Below are 17,707 nucleotides of genomic sequence, written 5' to 3' on the forward strand. Positions count from 1 at the left end.
GAATGGCAGGATTTTAACCAGGGGTTATTTAATGCACTGATGGCCTTGAAGCATCCCCAAGGAGTTTCTGTACCTGCTCCCCTTTGGTCCTCTTCCCCCTCAAGAGGCCCAGAGAGCAGGACTCCTGAAGAAGAATTGGTTTTGGGGAAAAGTCTTTGCCATATTCGTCTGAGATCCCTTCTCCCTTGGATTATGGTTCTGAGGAGGACGACTCTTATTAGCCCAAACTCTACCTTTGAAGAACTCTCCTTTGAGGATACTGTTTCTCGTATGATGGAATTTTTTTTAAATGGGACTGTTGTCAGGTTTGTGACATGCAAAAAAGGTATTATGAGCTCCTTCAGGTGGAGCCCCGTAAGCCCTCTGCTGTCCCTCCAGTCTTGGATGCACTTTTAGATACATTTTCAGCAGCTTCTTTGGGCCCGGATTCTCAACCTCCAGCCCCTAAGAGACCTGACAGATTTTACAAGGTGCTTGACAAGTGTAAGTTTCTTTAAAGATGTCCTCCTGCTAACCCTTCTGTAGTATTGGTCTCTTCTGACAAACCCTCTAAGCTTTTGCCTTCTACTAAACTATTACCTTCTAACAAGGAACGGCTGGGCAAGAAGGTATATACTGCTGCCACCTTGGCATGTCATGGCCCTTCTTTCTCAGGCTTCCAAAGCCATCTCAGACCTTCCTCATTCTGAAAGGAAGGCCTCAGCCCTCTCTTTACTGAGCTCTACTTCTCAAGTAGCCCAACACTCTATTTAATGTAGTTATGATGTGTCTGATGCCTCCACTAGAGCTGCTGCTTTTGGCTCTCTTTTGAGACGTTACTCTTGGCTTTGTTACCAGCCTTTGCCTGATTATATTAATGCTAAACTGTTGGATGCTCATCTTGATATTAAGAACCTGTTTGGTTCTGCAGCTGCTGAGCTTTTTAAATTTCTGCAAGATAAAGGTGAGGCCTTGCAGGAGTTGACGCATATATTTGATGTCCTTCAAGGATGCATCTGCAGTCCTTACAAATGGGTTGTCCTGTCGTCGGGCAGCCCTTCGGTCGGCCGGATTCCAAAGTCTGGGTCTGGCTTCGGCTGGTGTCGCACTTCACCCGACGTCATTGCTGCAGTTATTCGGGTATAAAGGCATCAGCCGACGCCATTTTCCTCAGTCTTTCTTGCCGCGTGGCGCCTGAAGCAGAAGCTGTTCGCAAGTGCCGGTCGGTCAGATCCAGAGATTACTACTACCGAATACTACTTCGAAGACTTCTATAAAGCTAAGTACCCCGTTGGGGACTCTTTCTTGCCTCAGCCGATGTCAGAGAAAGTTAATAACTGTTTATCTTGTGGGAAACAAATACCTCATAAAGATTTCCACTCCTATTGCATACATTGTTTAGGCCCAGACCACGACGTAGCAGCTTGTCTAGCCTGTGCTTCTTTTAACCGACGGACGCTTAGACATCGCTCGGACTTTGCTGAACAGATTTTCGGCTCCGATTTTGCCTACATTATGCCGCCGGATCCTCCGACTACGCAAATAACCAAAAGCGAAGAAAGGACCGACACTCGCGGTCCGCGGTTTCGGCTGAAACCGCGGTTAAGCAATCCACGAGTGTCTCGGTTTCGGCCGAAACCGAGCAAGCGGTTCTTTCTTCTGCCGATAACTTGCCTTCTACCGAGGCCTCTTCTATACTGGTAGAAACGGCTTCTGAAATCCAGCCTTCTGTTGCGATTTCACAGGATTTATCAGACACCATTCCACTAGATATTTCTACCCCTGCACGTGGAGCTGCTAGGCCTCCTCCAGCTATGTCTATTAAGGCCTTTGCCAGGGCTAAAGCAGCCAAAACTTCCAAGCCTGTGCCTGCCAAGCCCCCCTCTCACAGGCCCAGCACCAGCTCCCATATGCTTTCTTTGGCACAGGATCTCATCACTTTAATTCGTGGATCCCAGCCTCATCCAGACAGGGCCTCTCTCCCTCCTCCAGAAAAGAGGCCTAGAGCAGAGCCCCCTGAGCCAGTAGCCACAGATGATTCTTCTGATGATTCAGAACATACAGACCCTCCTGAGGCTTCTTATTCTCCTTACGAAGACTCTGATGCAAAGGAGTCCATCCCTTCAGCCTCTCCTCCTGAGGAATTTTCCTTTGGGGAAACCTTGCATGCTATGAGGGAACAATTTCAGTGGCAGGGCCAAGATTTCTCAGACTCTAGAAAAAGGCTTAGGACCTTTCTACACTTACCACAGCATAGGCCTTTAGCTATTCCTCCAGTTCTATCTGTTGTTGATGATGCATTTAATGATGCTTGCACTACTCCTGATACTTTACCTCCGGCTCCTGCTAAACCAGATAGGTACTACAGGGTCCCGGACACTCATCACCACTTATATAAGGCCCCTTTTGCAGATCCAGAGACTATCTCCCAGGGCCCTAAAGCTGTAGCAGCTACTTCTTCTAAAAACCCCCTCCCCTCTGATAGGGCATCCAGGTCCTTAGAGAGATGGGGTAAAAAAGTTTACACCTCTGCTACTTTGTCAGCTAGAGCTTTGAACTGCCAATTTCATATGATTCAATATCAAGAGTTTATGCTTGACCAGTTGACTAAAAAACTGTCCTCTGAAGAATCTTTAGATAAAAAGTATGTTCAAGAAATGTTACATATAACATACAGCAGGTTAGTAACCATTCTTTAAAATGTGGCTATGATGCACTGGAGGCTTCCTTTAGATCAGCCATGACTGGCACAGTTATCAGGAGGCATGCATGGTTGAAAGAGCAGGCATTACCAGACCATGTCAAATCTAAGCTTTTGGATGCACCTATGGACAAGGTCAATTTATTTGGTGCCCCCGCACAGCAGGTTCTGAAAAAGATGGAAGAGAAAGCAAAATCTGTGCAAACAGTAAAAGATTTCTTACAAGTTCAACCTCCAAGGTTTAGCAGGAATTGGCCCTCCAAGAATTGGTCCTTTCCGGACTCCTCTAAGGCACAAAGAGGCAGGAATAGGCTCTAGAGGCAGAAACCAATCCAGGGGTGCCTACAGGGGTCGCCAGTGGCAGGGTAACAACCAACGAGGCACGGATACAGCCACCACCACTACAACAATTCAATCACAGTGACTTGGCGGTGGCACCGCCTACCAGGGAACAACTAGAAGCACCCTTAGGCAGAAAGCTAACATTATTTTCAAGAAACTGGCACTGCATTACAAGAGAAAAATGGATTTTGCAGACTATAGACAAAGGTTACAGGTTCCATTTCCATACACTACCAGGAAAAGAGAGGAATGCCAAACCTACCACCTTCTCAAAGGGCAGAAGCTCTAAAACAAATATCTCGACTATTAAGAATGCGTGCTGTGGAAAAGGTACCATTTATGGAGCAAGGGAAGGGATTTTACTCCAGGCTCTTCCTGGTACCAAGAAAAGAAAACAAATGGAGGCCTATTCTAGATCTGTCCGCTCTAAACACATTCCTCATTGTTCCAAAATTCAAAATGCTGACCCTACAGCAGCTTCTTCCCATGCTGGGCAAGGAGTCTTGGCTGGTAACTCTAGATCTCAAGGAGGCATACCTGCACGTCCCCATAAGACCAATTTGCAGAAGATACCTCAGATTTCTTGCAGGATCAGAGCATTATCAATTCTCAGCATTGCCCTTTGGCTTATCTACTGCGCCCAGAGTGTTCACGAAATGCCTGGCATCAGTAATCGCTCATTGCAGACTTCAGGGAATTCAAATCTATCCCTACCTGGAAGACTGCCTTCCTGCTGGCAATAACTTCAGCAAGAAGGGTCTCTGAACTACAAGCATTAATGGCAGTACAACCCTTCCTGATCTTCCATCAAGATAGTGTCCATGAGAACAAATCCTACATTTATGCCTAAGGTGGTATCCAGAGTCTCTTTAAATCAGTCTATCCACCTTCCTACATTCTTCCCCAATCCACAGAACAGGGGAGAAAAGCTCTTACATACCTTGGATGTACACAGGCAATTACGCTACTACCTGGACAGGACAAAAAACAATAGAAAAACTGACCAGCTTCTGGTAGCTTATGCAACAGGAAAAGAAGGAAAACCAATTTCTAAACAGACAATCTCCAAATGGATAGGAAATTGCATTAGACTTTGTTACTCCTACCATGGAAAGAAAACTCCAGAGAACATCAGGCCTCACTCCACAAGGGCCACAGCCACTACCACAGCTTTCTTACAAGGAGTGGCTACCAAGGACATTATAGAGGCTGCTACTTGGACCTCCGTGCATACATTTGCCAAGCATTATAACTTACCTCTATACTCTAGATCCCGTGCTGGCTTTGCCACTGCTGTTTTGCAAGGGATCCTGACTACACCATAATCTATTCCCATTTCCTCCTCCCCTAGTTTAGCTATGGTATTCTACCCATTTGTAAGGACTGCAGATGCATCCTTGAAGGACATAGTACAGTTTTGTACCTACCATAAATGTAGATGTCCGAGAGGAATGCATCTGCAGTCAGGATTACCACCCTCCTTCCCCTCTGAGGTACTCCTAGGGTACTTACCAATCTTCAGCTAGCTTGGGGGGGATCTATTATGGTGTATTTGTTTGTATATATGTACATACATGTTTATTTTGTGTGTTTGCTCTCTACTATTTGGAAACTTTGGCATTTATCCAAATTTAGCCTACCAAGAGGGCACCTGGCATCTGGGGCAAGAAACACTGAGGAAAATGGCGTCGACTGATGCCTTTATACCCGAATAACTGCCGCAATGACGTCGGGTGAAGTGCGACACCAGCCGAAGCCAGACCCAGACTTTGGAATCCGGCCGACCGAAGGGCTGCCTGACGACAGGACAACCCATTTGTAAGGACTGCAGATGCATTCCTCTCGGACATCTACATTTATGGTAGGTACAAAACTGTACTTTTCTCCTATTCCCAAGTCCTAGAGGAGTTACGCATCTAAATCTGTTTTTGTTCAAAGCCTTGTCTTTCTTCCAGAGGTAAGAAAGGCTCTGGGTGGGGGGGGTCCTCCTGCTAAGTCTGCTTAGACTCTCACTTCTCAAGAAACTTCCTTTTTCAGTCAAGCGAGGTTCTGTTTTATCCCCCATTTAACTGAGCCAGATTCCCTTATATCTCTGTCTTTCCCTGTCCCTTCTGAATTGGTTAAGGATCACTCAAGACTCTTTGGTTCTGTTCGTCATCCGTCAGGGATACTTTAGGTTATGGAAGTCCCTCCCTCCTTTTCTGGGCATCCCCCAACCTCCTCAGGAACAGCCTCCTTTCTTCCAAGAAGTAATTCAGGGTACTTTTGGCACAAAGCACCACCATTCGAGCTGTGCCTCCTTCCCAGGAGGGAAGGGGTTTTATTCTAGAATGTTTCTGGTTCCCAGAAAGGAAGGCACCTGGAGACCCATTATGGACCTCTCTCAACACTTTTATGAAAATCCATTTCTTTCTGATGTTATCCTTTCAGAACCGGTTTCCTCTTCTTGCCCAGGCTTTCCTGGTCTCAAGAATGCTTTTCATTAGATCCTAATTCATCCCCTTTACAGGAAGTTTTTGCATTTCTCTGTTTCTTCATTACAGTTTCAGTTATTTGCTTTGCCCTTTGGCCTTTTTGCTGCCCCATGGGTTTTCACCAAATGCCTTGCTCCTGTGATTGCATTTTACTGGATGAGAGGGGTTCAAATCTTTCCTTATCTGGCTGATCTACTCGTTCAAGTTTCCTCTCCCCAAGACCTTGCTTCAACACCTCCACTATACTGTTTGGCTCTTGCAAAACCTGGGGTTTACAATAAACTTCCAGAAATCAGTCATGGTTCCTTCTCAGGATCATGTGTTTCTCTGTTGTAGGCTACAGACCCATCCCTATGCTGGCTTCCCTACCTCCTCCCAAGGCTTTTTCTCTACTCACCTTTTTTCAGTCCTTTCTTACTCAGGTTTCTTGCAGCCAGGTAGTTTCTAAGGACACTAGGATTCATGGCTTCCACCATTCCTATGCTACCTCTAGCCAGACGTCTTATGAGAAAACTTCAGTGGTTTCTAAAATCAGTACGGCTCCAACACTGTCATCCTCTAGATTTCTTGTTCCTCTTCATTCATGCCTCATGCTCAAACGTCAGTGATGTATTCATCATCTGTTTCTCAACCTAGGACTTCCTTTTCAGACCCCCAGTCCCCTCTCAGGAATGTTTCTCAGATGCCACAGACACAAAGTGGGGAGCCTCTTTTGGTCCCCTCAAGGTCCAGGGTCTCTGGTCCCCTCATCAGAGGTAAGACCAAATCCGTATCAAGGAGATAAGAGCTCTCCTTTTCGCCCTTCAGACCTTTCAGTCCTTTTTTTTTTTTTTTTTTTTTTTTTTTTTATATATACAGGGCCTCTCAAAATCTTTACAGACAGTACCACAATAATGTGATACATCAACAAGCAAGGCGGGACGTAGTCCTACTTTCTTTGCAGGCTAGCTTTTCAAGTTTTTGATCTAGCTGTCCAGTATCAAGTGACTTTTCAGGCTGTATGTATTCCTTCTGAGCAACATATAGTGGCAGACATCGTCCCTCAATGGGGTTACTCCTCAGATGTATCCTTTTGCCTCATCTTTGAACAAACAATTTCCTCTTTTTTGCACCAGAGTACCAAGTCCTCTGGCTGGGAAGGTGGATGCCTTTCTTTTTCTTGGAGATGTTTCTCTATGCCTGTATTCCACTTCCTTTGATTCTGAGGGTCCTGCTCAAGGTAGAGCATGACTCCCCCAAAATCTTGTATGCAACTCCTTTTTGGCTCAGACAGCATTGATTCCTGCCTCTTCTGCACCTATCCAAAGGCAGTCATCACATGTTAACTCACAGGGTGCACCTACTCTCACAAGACAAGGGACTTCTTATCCATCCTCACTTGTCCACTTTTCAGCTGACATTGTGGTGATAGGGTTCTGATCCCTTTTATGTACCTATTTTCTAAAGATGGGCTTAGGGTTATGCAGAAGGCCAGGGAAACCCACTACTAGGAAATCCTATATGTCCAAATGGAAGAGATTTTCAGTTGGGTGCCTTGCTCATGAGGAGGATCAGTTTTCTATGGAGATCCTCTCATTTCTTATTTGTGTGACTTGCTCCTTGCTGTTAAAGCTCACCTTTCAGCTGTTTTTGTGTGTTTTCCATAAACTCGTCCTATGGCTACTAGGTTTGAGGTCAAGCAGTTTCTTAAAGACGTCCATCATATCAGAATTTCTAGGAAGCCTATTCCGCCATCCTGAGACCTTAATTTTGTTCTTGAAAAATTGATGCAGGCTGCTTTTGAGCCTGCAGTTTCAGCTTCCTTACAGCATTGTACATGGAAGACTGTTCTTCTTTTGGCCCTTACTTCAGCTAAGAGAGTGTCTGAACTCAGGATTCTTATGGCTGTTCCTCCTTTTTTAGTTTTTTATAGGGACAGGGTCTCTCTTCATACTAATCCTTCTTTTATGCCCAGAATGGTTAATGAATTGTTTCCTAAACAGTCTATTAATTTGTGCTTTTTTTCTTTTCCACAGTCTGCTAGTAAGAAGGTTCTTCACACCTTGGGTTTGCACAGACAGCTCAGATATTATTTAGATAAGACAATGGCCAGTTGCAAGTCTGAGCAGTTTATTTCTTTTCACCCCAGATCTCTAGGTTTGGCTGTTTCTAAGCACCACCACTTCTTCATGGATCTCTGAGGTCATTTCTTTTTGTTACTTCTTTCATAGGAAAAGCCTTTCTGCCTCTGTAGAGGCTCATTCTACCAGGGATGTAGCTTCCTCTGGTGCTTTTTTCAAATAATTGGATACCATTTCCATCCTTGAGGCTGCTACTTGGACCTCTGTCCATACATTTACTTAACATTACAAATTAGCTGATGTTTCCTGAGCAAGAGCTGGCTTTGCCAGAGCTATCCTGCATGGGTTTCTAGAGGGCTCTTTTGGGCCTTTCTCCTCCCATGTTTTCTCTTTAACTTTTGTACTCTTGTACTCTCCCTTTAGTAAGGAATACTGCAACAGTGATGTGGAAGAACATAGTACAGTGGTGTAAAATCTTACTATAACAATAGATGTCCTTCTCTTCACTGTTGCAGTATTCACTCCCTCCCCTTCTGCTCTACTCTCTTCCTTTTTCTCCTCCTGGATACACATGTTCCTTCTACTTCTTAGGATTGTTGCTCCTCCTGGGGCTATTCAGATTCAGTTCTGAGGTGTGTACAGCCATACTTCTCCTTTATGCCATATGCCTTGAGCGGGGAGTATACACGTGATGTATGACCTCTATGAAATCCTAAGGCTTTGGTATACTGGCTGGATGTTGGGCTTCACTTGGCAGGGAATCCCTTTCCCTTTAGTACAAAATACTGCAACAATGAAGAGAAGGACATCTGCTGTTACGGTAAGATTTTAAACAACTGTACTTTATTGCAGCTAGATTAGCACTTGAAAATTTACAGAGATATAGTGACATTGTAATTTGACCAGCTGATAAAGGCAATTCCTTTGTTGTGTTATGTCTCTGTTTATGGTTATACCTAACCAAATAGGTCTTTCCTATGTAAAATATTTTCTTAAAGAAGAAGCCTCTCTCACTAATGAAAAAATAGAGTTTATTTGCTATCTTATAGAGTTGGTACTAGAATATAATGTTTTTCTATTTGAGAAGTAATATTACTTGCAGACCTCTGGCGTAGCTATGGGCACGTCCTGTGCCAATAGCTTCGCCAATATGGCTATGACATACTGGGAAAATGTAAACATCTTAATGAACAATTTAATGTGCATGTAAAATTCTATTGGCGTTTTGTTGATTACATATTTATTTTTTGAAAAGGAGACCTTGAAAGTTTAAATAATTTTCTAAGTGCTTTAAATTCAAGTACACCCTTCCTTAAGTTTACTATGAAACATTCTTGCACTTATATAGATTTCCTTGATGTTACCGTATATAGGAGCATAGATGAAAAGCTGCACACTAAGAGTTATAGAAAACCATGTTGTACACATAGTTATCTTGAACGTAATAGTATACATCCACCACATATTTTTGAAAATGTGGTAAGAGGTGTCAAAGAAAATACTTCAAAAGACCAAAAGCATATAAGGTTCAGTTCAGGTATCTTTATTCTTGCACAAGTTGACAAAAAATGCAGTTACAGAGTTTGTCTGACTAAAATCAGGAAGTGTCACAATTATTATACATTTTTCAAGGCATTGCCCACTACGGCTGACGTAGCAGACCACCAGTCACAATTCTGTTACTTTACAGATGTTTCTCACATTTCTAGCTGACTCTTCAAAATTTAAAAAAAGATTTTTCAGTAAACAGGATGGCCTTGACGACCACCGGTCAGTTATAACTTTATTGCTATGTGATGTTACAAGTCTAGGTACTATGGCTAATTCGAGCACAATGCAAGTACAGATTTCTGAAGCAGTTCATTGTTTATAGTATCTAACTTTCTTGCAGCTTGTGCACTTTTTCATTAGCAGGAACAGAGCTTATTGTCCATAATGAATGGATCTGCAGAAATTATTATTCTCTACTTAATTTCCTGACCTAGCAGAAAATCACCTGCTTTCCAGTACATTTCCAAAGCATAAACATGTATTTTGCTGTGCTAGCAAACTAGGTCAGAGTGCATCTTGCAGTGTCAGGAAGCACAATGTCAGAAAAGCATGTTTTCAGTTTCAAATAGAACTAATGCTGCATATAGAATAAAAACGTGTTAATCTTCCCTTATTTAAAATAAGCATTGCACACATTTCTAACAGAGGTCAACATTTAAGAGTTTCTAGGCTCTATGACCAGGAACAAGAGTTTGAAACAACTGTGTGTTCCACTAGTATGGAATTTATAGAATGTGGTTATAAGCCTTTTGAAGTTAGTAAAGCATGTGAAAGGGTCAATTTAGACAGACAAAGTAGTGGACGGACGCCTGTTTTTTTCACATAAAGAAAACAAGAAGGCTGCCCATAATATTAGTTACAGCAATGTAGCTTATTGTATGACTTTTAGTACTGACAGCATAGTTATAAAAAATATATTATTACAAAAAAATGGCATATTTTATCTTCTGATCCTATTCTGTGTGTTTGTTAGTGCAGCCCCAAATTTTGTTTATAAAAATAAAAAATCATTGAAAAGACACACAAGTAAACTACAGCAATCTAGTATTAGAACAACTAGTTTTGGTACCTCTATCTGTGGTAAATGTACTTTTTGTAAATACATTGATGTATCCAATACATTTATACAACCAGACAATGGTAATCATGTTTTTAAAGTTAAAGCTAATTGTGACACCAAAAACTTACTTAGCACAGTGTGTGACTTGTTCAAAATTTTATATAGGAAAAACTAATAGGTGACTTAAGGAACGAATTAGAGACCATTATTATTGTGCCAATAAGGGCCATAGTTATAGTGCCTTAGCTAAACATATACTAGAGAAAGGCACTAACCATTGGTTTAAGTTTATGGCAGTAGAAGTAATTTGTGAAAGTTTTAGGTTGGGTGATGTAACTAATGTCACAGAAGGGAAAGAATTAAGATGGATTCTTAAACTATCAGCACACAGAGGTGCAGGTTTGAATGAATCAGTACCTCTTAAGCCAGTTCGGAAAGAAAGAAAGCTTCTTAAATAAGTATTCTGCTATGTGTGTTTTTATGGCAATAGCCTTTTATGGTTTCTGTATTAAAAGAAAGCTGTGCCTTTAAATTTTTATGGCTGTTGTACTTGAATGTTTCTATTGACAGATATTTAGCTGATTGCATTTTAAATATTTGAGATGCTGCTGATTTTTTGTATGGTCTGAAGAAGCGATTTTATTGCGAAAGTGCTCACCTGTGTTCGAATAAAAGTCTATTTGGATTTTACACTGCTGTTTACTATCTGCTTTTTATTGGTTTGCTGTGTTCTACATTTTTGTTCATACTACTTGGTTTGTGGTTGAGCACTACTTTACAGTCAGCAGGACTTGTTTTACCGTATATATATATATATATATATATATATATATATATATATACAGAGAGAGAGAGAGAGACACACGCAGACACGCACACAAATACTTCACATGCTCGAAGTTATAAAATAACGAAAGTAAAAACATCAAGGTAAAAACAACGAAAATGCAGAAGAACGGAAGTCTAAAAATAATGGCACTAATAACAATGAAAAGTCAACTCTGGATATTATACACCACTCATGACACAATGATTCTATTGATGTGAAGACAAATGTAACTTTAAAAGTTATCTGGAAGATATAGTATGTATCATAATATTAGTTTCAATGTACACAGTACATACCCGAGTCCTGTGTCAGCATACTGTGTTTTACAGTAACACACAACTGTTTAATCCATTAGAAATTATTAATACAAATATTTTGCAGATTACATCTTAAATAGCATAGTTATAGAAACTCCAACCTGTGAGGTGGTAAAACTTTACATTTAATTTATATGTTTTCAGTACTATTCTCCAAAGAAGAGAAAATTATTGCACAGGCATAATCAGTTTGCATTTGTTTTGCAGCATAAAACCAAGTATGATACTGTGGAATTACTTAAAGATATAACTACACTGCTAAAGATGTAAACTGCATAGTGTTTGTAGAGCATCCATTTCTTTTTTTTAATATATTATGGTTGCAAATGATTTTTGTGATGTGTACTGTGGATGTTAAAACTGATATTTTGATATAGATCATGTATTGGAGATATATAACATTTTGTATTTGTGTTCACACTAATAAAAGCATATAGGGTGTCAGGAGTGGTTTCAAATATCCGCAGTTGCTTTTTCAATGTTATGAGTTTCATTATTGTTAAGTATCATGCCTCTGCATTTTTCGTTGTTTTTGTCTCAAATGTTTTTACTTTTGCTATTGTGTAATTTCAAGTATGTGAAGTAAACACACACACACACACACACACACATATATATATATATATATATATATATATATATACATATATATATATATATACACACACACACACACATATATATATATGTATATATATATATACTTGTATATATATATATATATATACATATATATATATATATATATATATATGTATATATATATATATATATATATATATATACATACACACACACACACACACACAGTGTGTGTGCATATATATATATATATATATATATATATATATATATATATATAAACCACTCTAATTTTGCAAGGTAGTCTAAAAAAGTAAGTTTATTAGTTAACACTGACACTCCCAATGGAATTTATCAGACTAAGACTTTTAAAAAATTTTGCCAAGTTTAAAGTTTGTTTCAACTCATATGATCACTTGGAACAACTGCTGCTCATTCTATCTGACACACATTCTACCACCTCTAATTTCATGCACTAAAATACATCTCTAAAAACACATCCAGTGTAACAACAGTAATCTCCAAGTTAGAACTAGGAATTTAATATAAGACATTCAGATTGCATGGGATAGCTACTATACCACAGAATATTTACTGTAATAGAATGCAAAACATTGTTACTTCAGCCTCCTGTTCTCTTATTTTCAGTTGTGCAGAGGCATAGTTGGCTCAACCAGTGCCTTGTGCAAGTCCTACAAACTAGCTTCCCTTCCTCCTTAGCTCTTCAAGTGAGATTAAAAAAAAACAAAAAAAGAAAAAGCAAAACAAGAAAGTTTCCCCGGCATGGGGTACTGCAGTGCTAAAGTTTTACTTTAAAAAAACTCTTTTGATTTACTTGTAAACTGCTTGCAAGCAATTACTACAGAGAGTTTAGACAACACATGGAATGCTATAGTGCTTTGGTTTAGTCAAAAAAAAAAGTTTTGCTTTTAAACTGTAGAAAACTGCATGCTACAGTGTAGCAAGCAGTTGCTGTCACAAGACATGGGGATGTTAGTTGTTAGAGCAAGCTACCAAAAAAGTTCTGTTTGTCAAGCTGTAACTCAAACATCCCTACTCTTTCAAAAGATTAAAGGTTTAGTAATTTTATAGTGATTGGAATTGTGGTTCTATTTTAATTTTGCACACATGCACATGGATACATATACATATACATGCATACAGTATATATGTATGTAATACATATATATAGGTTTACTGTCATTATTTCGAAAATAAAAAAGTGTACTTATTAGCGAAGTGTTTAGCTGAAAGTACACAATTTCGAACGTTCCTAATGTCACTGTTAATGTCGAAAATGTTGCTCACGACATTTTCGACATAACGGCAATCCCACCCTTCCTTTAACTCCCTAACTAGCTAGCCTAAAATCACATTTATGCCGGGGGGGGGGGGCAAGCCCCCCTGCACTCCCTTTGGGGGGAAACGCCCCCCCCCAACTTAATATTCCAACTCTGGGATCGTACTACAGGGTGGAAAAGGGATGCATTTCCCTAACTGTACCGCGATCCCTTTAAATGAGAGAACGTTATAATTGTGAATGCACAGTCCATTCGTAATAATACCGTTCGCTCACGTAACCTGCCAAAATATGTAGTATTCAAACATCTGTTGTTCGAATACTTCATAGCCGTGCAATTGCATGGCAAAATTGTAATGGTAAACCATATATATATATATATATATATATATAGATATATAGATATGTATACACACACACACACACACACACAGTTGAAGAACAAAGAAGCTGTTGACTCCGTGATTTTGCACAATGTCCCTAATGTTGCCTCATATTTTGACCTGTTCCTTTTAAATTTCCTGTTTTTTCCTGGCAAATCAATAAGGACTACAGTCACTAAATAATGACAGACATTTGAGTTTAATCCTCAAAATAAAAACGACGACCAGCACCAAACAGCAGTGTAAAACTTTTATTAAGGAAATGTTGCAATAAAAGACATTTGAGTTTCACACTGAATAGCATCCACAATACATCAGTCACTACACACCACTGGACCAATAACTTATGCTGAGGCTGTATGGAAAAATTTGCAGAGCCTCCTAGAACACACTTTAAAAGACCCCAGGCTCCAGCACACAAGGCACACACCTTCTCATTCTACACACACACTAAATCTACACAGCTCTCCCAAGAGTAACCAGGAAAAAGACCTAAGTCCATAAGGTCCAGTAAGTCTGTTTTGCCACAGGGAGCCATTTTAGTTGTAGGTGACTTTATAGTTAAGCATACAGACTGCAAACAAACCAGACTGACAAGAACAGTGTGACCATAAGTGGTTTGCCTGGTATCAGGATCCATGATGTCACAGGGCCCCAAGAGTCCTTAAACCAGACTAATATGACTATGACCGTGTAGTTGCCAATGTGGGAGTGAATGGCCTGAGATGATGTACCCAGAGGGACAGGCAGAGAGACATGATAGAACTTATGTATGTGTTAGTGGAAGGAAAGGTACTAGTCTTAAGTGGTATTTTGCCTTCATCTGGAATGATGCCTGGATGCCAAGACAAGGTAATTAGCTTTAACAATTGACTAAGTAGTTTGTGTCATTCTAAGGGGATCTAGTATGTGTTGATCTGTGATGAAATGGTAGATTAGACTTCCTATTTTGCCAGTGATGGCTTACAACTCTAATATCAGGGCTTCCACATACTGGCTAAAGTCTTTGTTGCCCCATAGCCCCCTTTTATTCAAAGTTCCCCTAATGTGCATTCATAGAAAGCAAACTCAAAGGTTAATTTGGACAACATCATGGTGGCACTAGTCGGTGCTAGAATTCTAAATAGAAAGATGCATGAACTTGAGGTCCACCTGGAACTCCAACACATTCATATTTGAACAGCCACTGAAACATGGTTTCAATGCAGACAGCACTCTTTCTATACCAGTATGCATCACCTATCATTCCTTCACACCCTTGGGTAACTGTGGGGGAGTATAGGTTTTTACAGAAATACCATCACCTCACTTGAAATTACCATTGACCCTAACTTGGAGCTCCTAGAGATCCAAATCACTATTAACAAATTTAAATATTACTTTATTGCTAGCTACAGATCCCCATCAATGTCTTCTAAAGGTTAAATTTCAAACCAAATACCTTCTTACTAGAGGGTAGCAATTATCCAAGCATTAACTGTAACACTTAAAAATAGATATGCTCAACATTACCTGTACTTTGTGAATGCCAATGTGCAAGACTACATATTAGATGCTCTAACATCCTTGACCTGCTCTGTACCAATCTGCCCCTTACCCGTACTCCACCTTGCAGGTCTTCATCCCTAATTAAATCTGAACACAAGTCAGCCTTCATCTCTGTCAGGCCTAGAACCCACCACCAAATCAGACTTATCTTTATGAACTTAACTAGGGCAAACCTACTTCAGCTTGTAGAAGACCTGTGCAAAATTCCCAACTATCCCCTACAAATGAATCCAGCTGAGAAGGATACCACATTTACCTCTGAAACAGCTGCATAGTAATTTCAGCACTTTTTCACCTTAAATACAATAGTAAATTCAGGAATAAATCTCTCTGGTGAAACTCCCATACTAGTAAACTGTATAACAAAAGAAGGAAAATGAAAAGTTGTAAGAAATCCTCATCCCCTTTTCTCGGAACCACACTTAAATATACTAACAAGGAACTTAAAAGTAGTATTAGAGAAGGTAAAGCAAAATATGAACTTAAGGTTACTACATATAACAAAGGAAGCTATATATTTTTTTCTTCAGTTATGACAGAAAATTAAGGAATAATGTTTAGCAATTCACAGAGCTAATGTATAATATCACATAGTCCAATCCCAATGATATAGCCAATGTAATAGAAGACAAATGTAACTTTACTCCCACCTATGCACATTGTTTCCCTGTATTTCTGAAAATGTAGTTTCCCCTGAATTTATTTTGTAACAAGTATTAAAATCCCCATCAAAGAATAAAAGTAATACTTCAATGGGCTCATCAGGCTGCATTCTCATCAGTGTCAATTATGTACTCTCTGAGCCTCTACTTAAACTCAGCCTCATCCTAGGCACAGGATTTGTGTTTGATGTCTGGGGGACAGCCACTGTGACTCCCTTACACAAGTGTGCCCCCCCCCCACAGACTGAGGTAATTATAGCCCCATAAATCTCACCAGCCTCATATGATAAGCCATAGAATGTATTGTATCAGGTCTCATTTATGCAGACACAGGTAACTTAAATAATCTAGATTCCAATCAGTTTGACTTTGTGAAGGGCAGCTCCCGTCTCTTGTAACTCATAAGCTTTTTTGAAAAGGTTACTGATACTGTGAACAGCAGTCACACTGTGCACATTTCTTATCTCTATCTTGTGAAAGCTATTGATACTATCAGCTGTGCTGGTATTTTCAAAAAAGTAGACAAACGTAATGTAGGCCTTATATTATCTGCTACTTTGTAAACTGGCTATCCAACAGATACCAGGTTGTGAAAGTTGTTGGTACTCTGTCTGAATACAAAATAGTGACTAGTGGGGTGCTACAAAGATCAGTTCAGTGCCCTCTCCTGCTTGGCATTTATTTTGCAGACATCCAGTCCAATATTCCAGAAGTAGGATTGATCAGGTTTGCTGATGACTGCAAGCAGGCCCCTGTTATCCACTCATCCACTGGTACTAAACAACTTCAACAAGGGCTGGAATATGCACCAGCCATGTAAACTAAAAGTCTCATGTTAAATGCAACAAATTTCAGTGTAGTAGCTTTCAGCAAAAGTGTGGTCCCGCATTACATTTTAAATGGTATTCTTCAGACAGAAAGGCTGCGGTGGTGGTGCTGCGGTAGCATTGTCACCTCACAGCAAGACGTTGGCCCGTTCGATTCTCAGCTAGAACGTCTTCTGTGTGGAGACATGCGTGAATGGGCGTACCTTCATTGAAGGTTGTGCGTCAGGGCTGGCAAACTTCGCACGTAAAAAAAAAAAAAGCTACTGCCAATCATTAGCGGACCAGTGTTCCGCTGTGGCGACCCCTAACCGGGAAAAGCCGAAAGACACAAACATTCTTCTTCAGACAGACATGGTCATAAGAGACCTGGGTACCTATCTGGGTAATTCTTTCTCATTCAATCAACTTGTTTCCACCATAGTCAACCATCCTTCTAGCTAATCCAGTTAATTTCCAAGGGAAGGTCTTCAAGATCCAAAGCGGTTATCCAGCTACTATTTGCTTATCAAACCCAAAAATGAAGGGTCTATGTCAAATATTCAAACTTTCAAAATGTCAAATACCATATGTTCGAGACCATATAGTCGATATTTGGAAGTTCGAATATCTAAAAAAAAAAGAAAAACATACACTAACAGTGCGAGCAGGGGGGCAAGCACCCCTGCACCCCCCACACACACACCCTACTTAAATATACCAACTCTGAGACCACACTTTAGTGCAGAAAAGGGAAATTATCCCATTCTGCACCATACAGCACCGTTAAAAGTCAGCCTTCGAACGCTTGAAATGTCGAACCTATGGTCTTTATGACGTTCGACATTTCAAGCGTTTGTTTAATTGACATAGACCCTAAATGAATACAGTGCCCCTCTTGGTATGTATATATCAGAGCATATTGCACAACTAAAAAAGCACCAAAGATACCTTACCAAGAAAATCAAATGCCTTAAATCTTTCTATTCTGATAGATTAGCACAACCCTCATTTTACTCAGTAGCCTACAGGCTGCTCTGAGGTGACATTTATCTTGTTTTTTGGGCCACGAATGCCCTAATCCTTTCTGACCTTCTCTTTCTTTGCAAAATCATT

The sequence above is a fragment of the Protopterus annectens genome, chromosome 5.part0 (assembly GCF_019279795.1).
Source record: "Protopterus annectens isolate FY-2018-M chromosome 5.part0, PAN1.0, whole genome shotgun sequence".
NCBI lineage: Eukaryota > Metazoa > Chordata > Ceratodontiformes > Protopteridae > Protopterus > Protopterus annectens.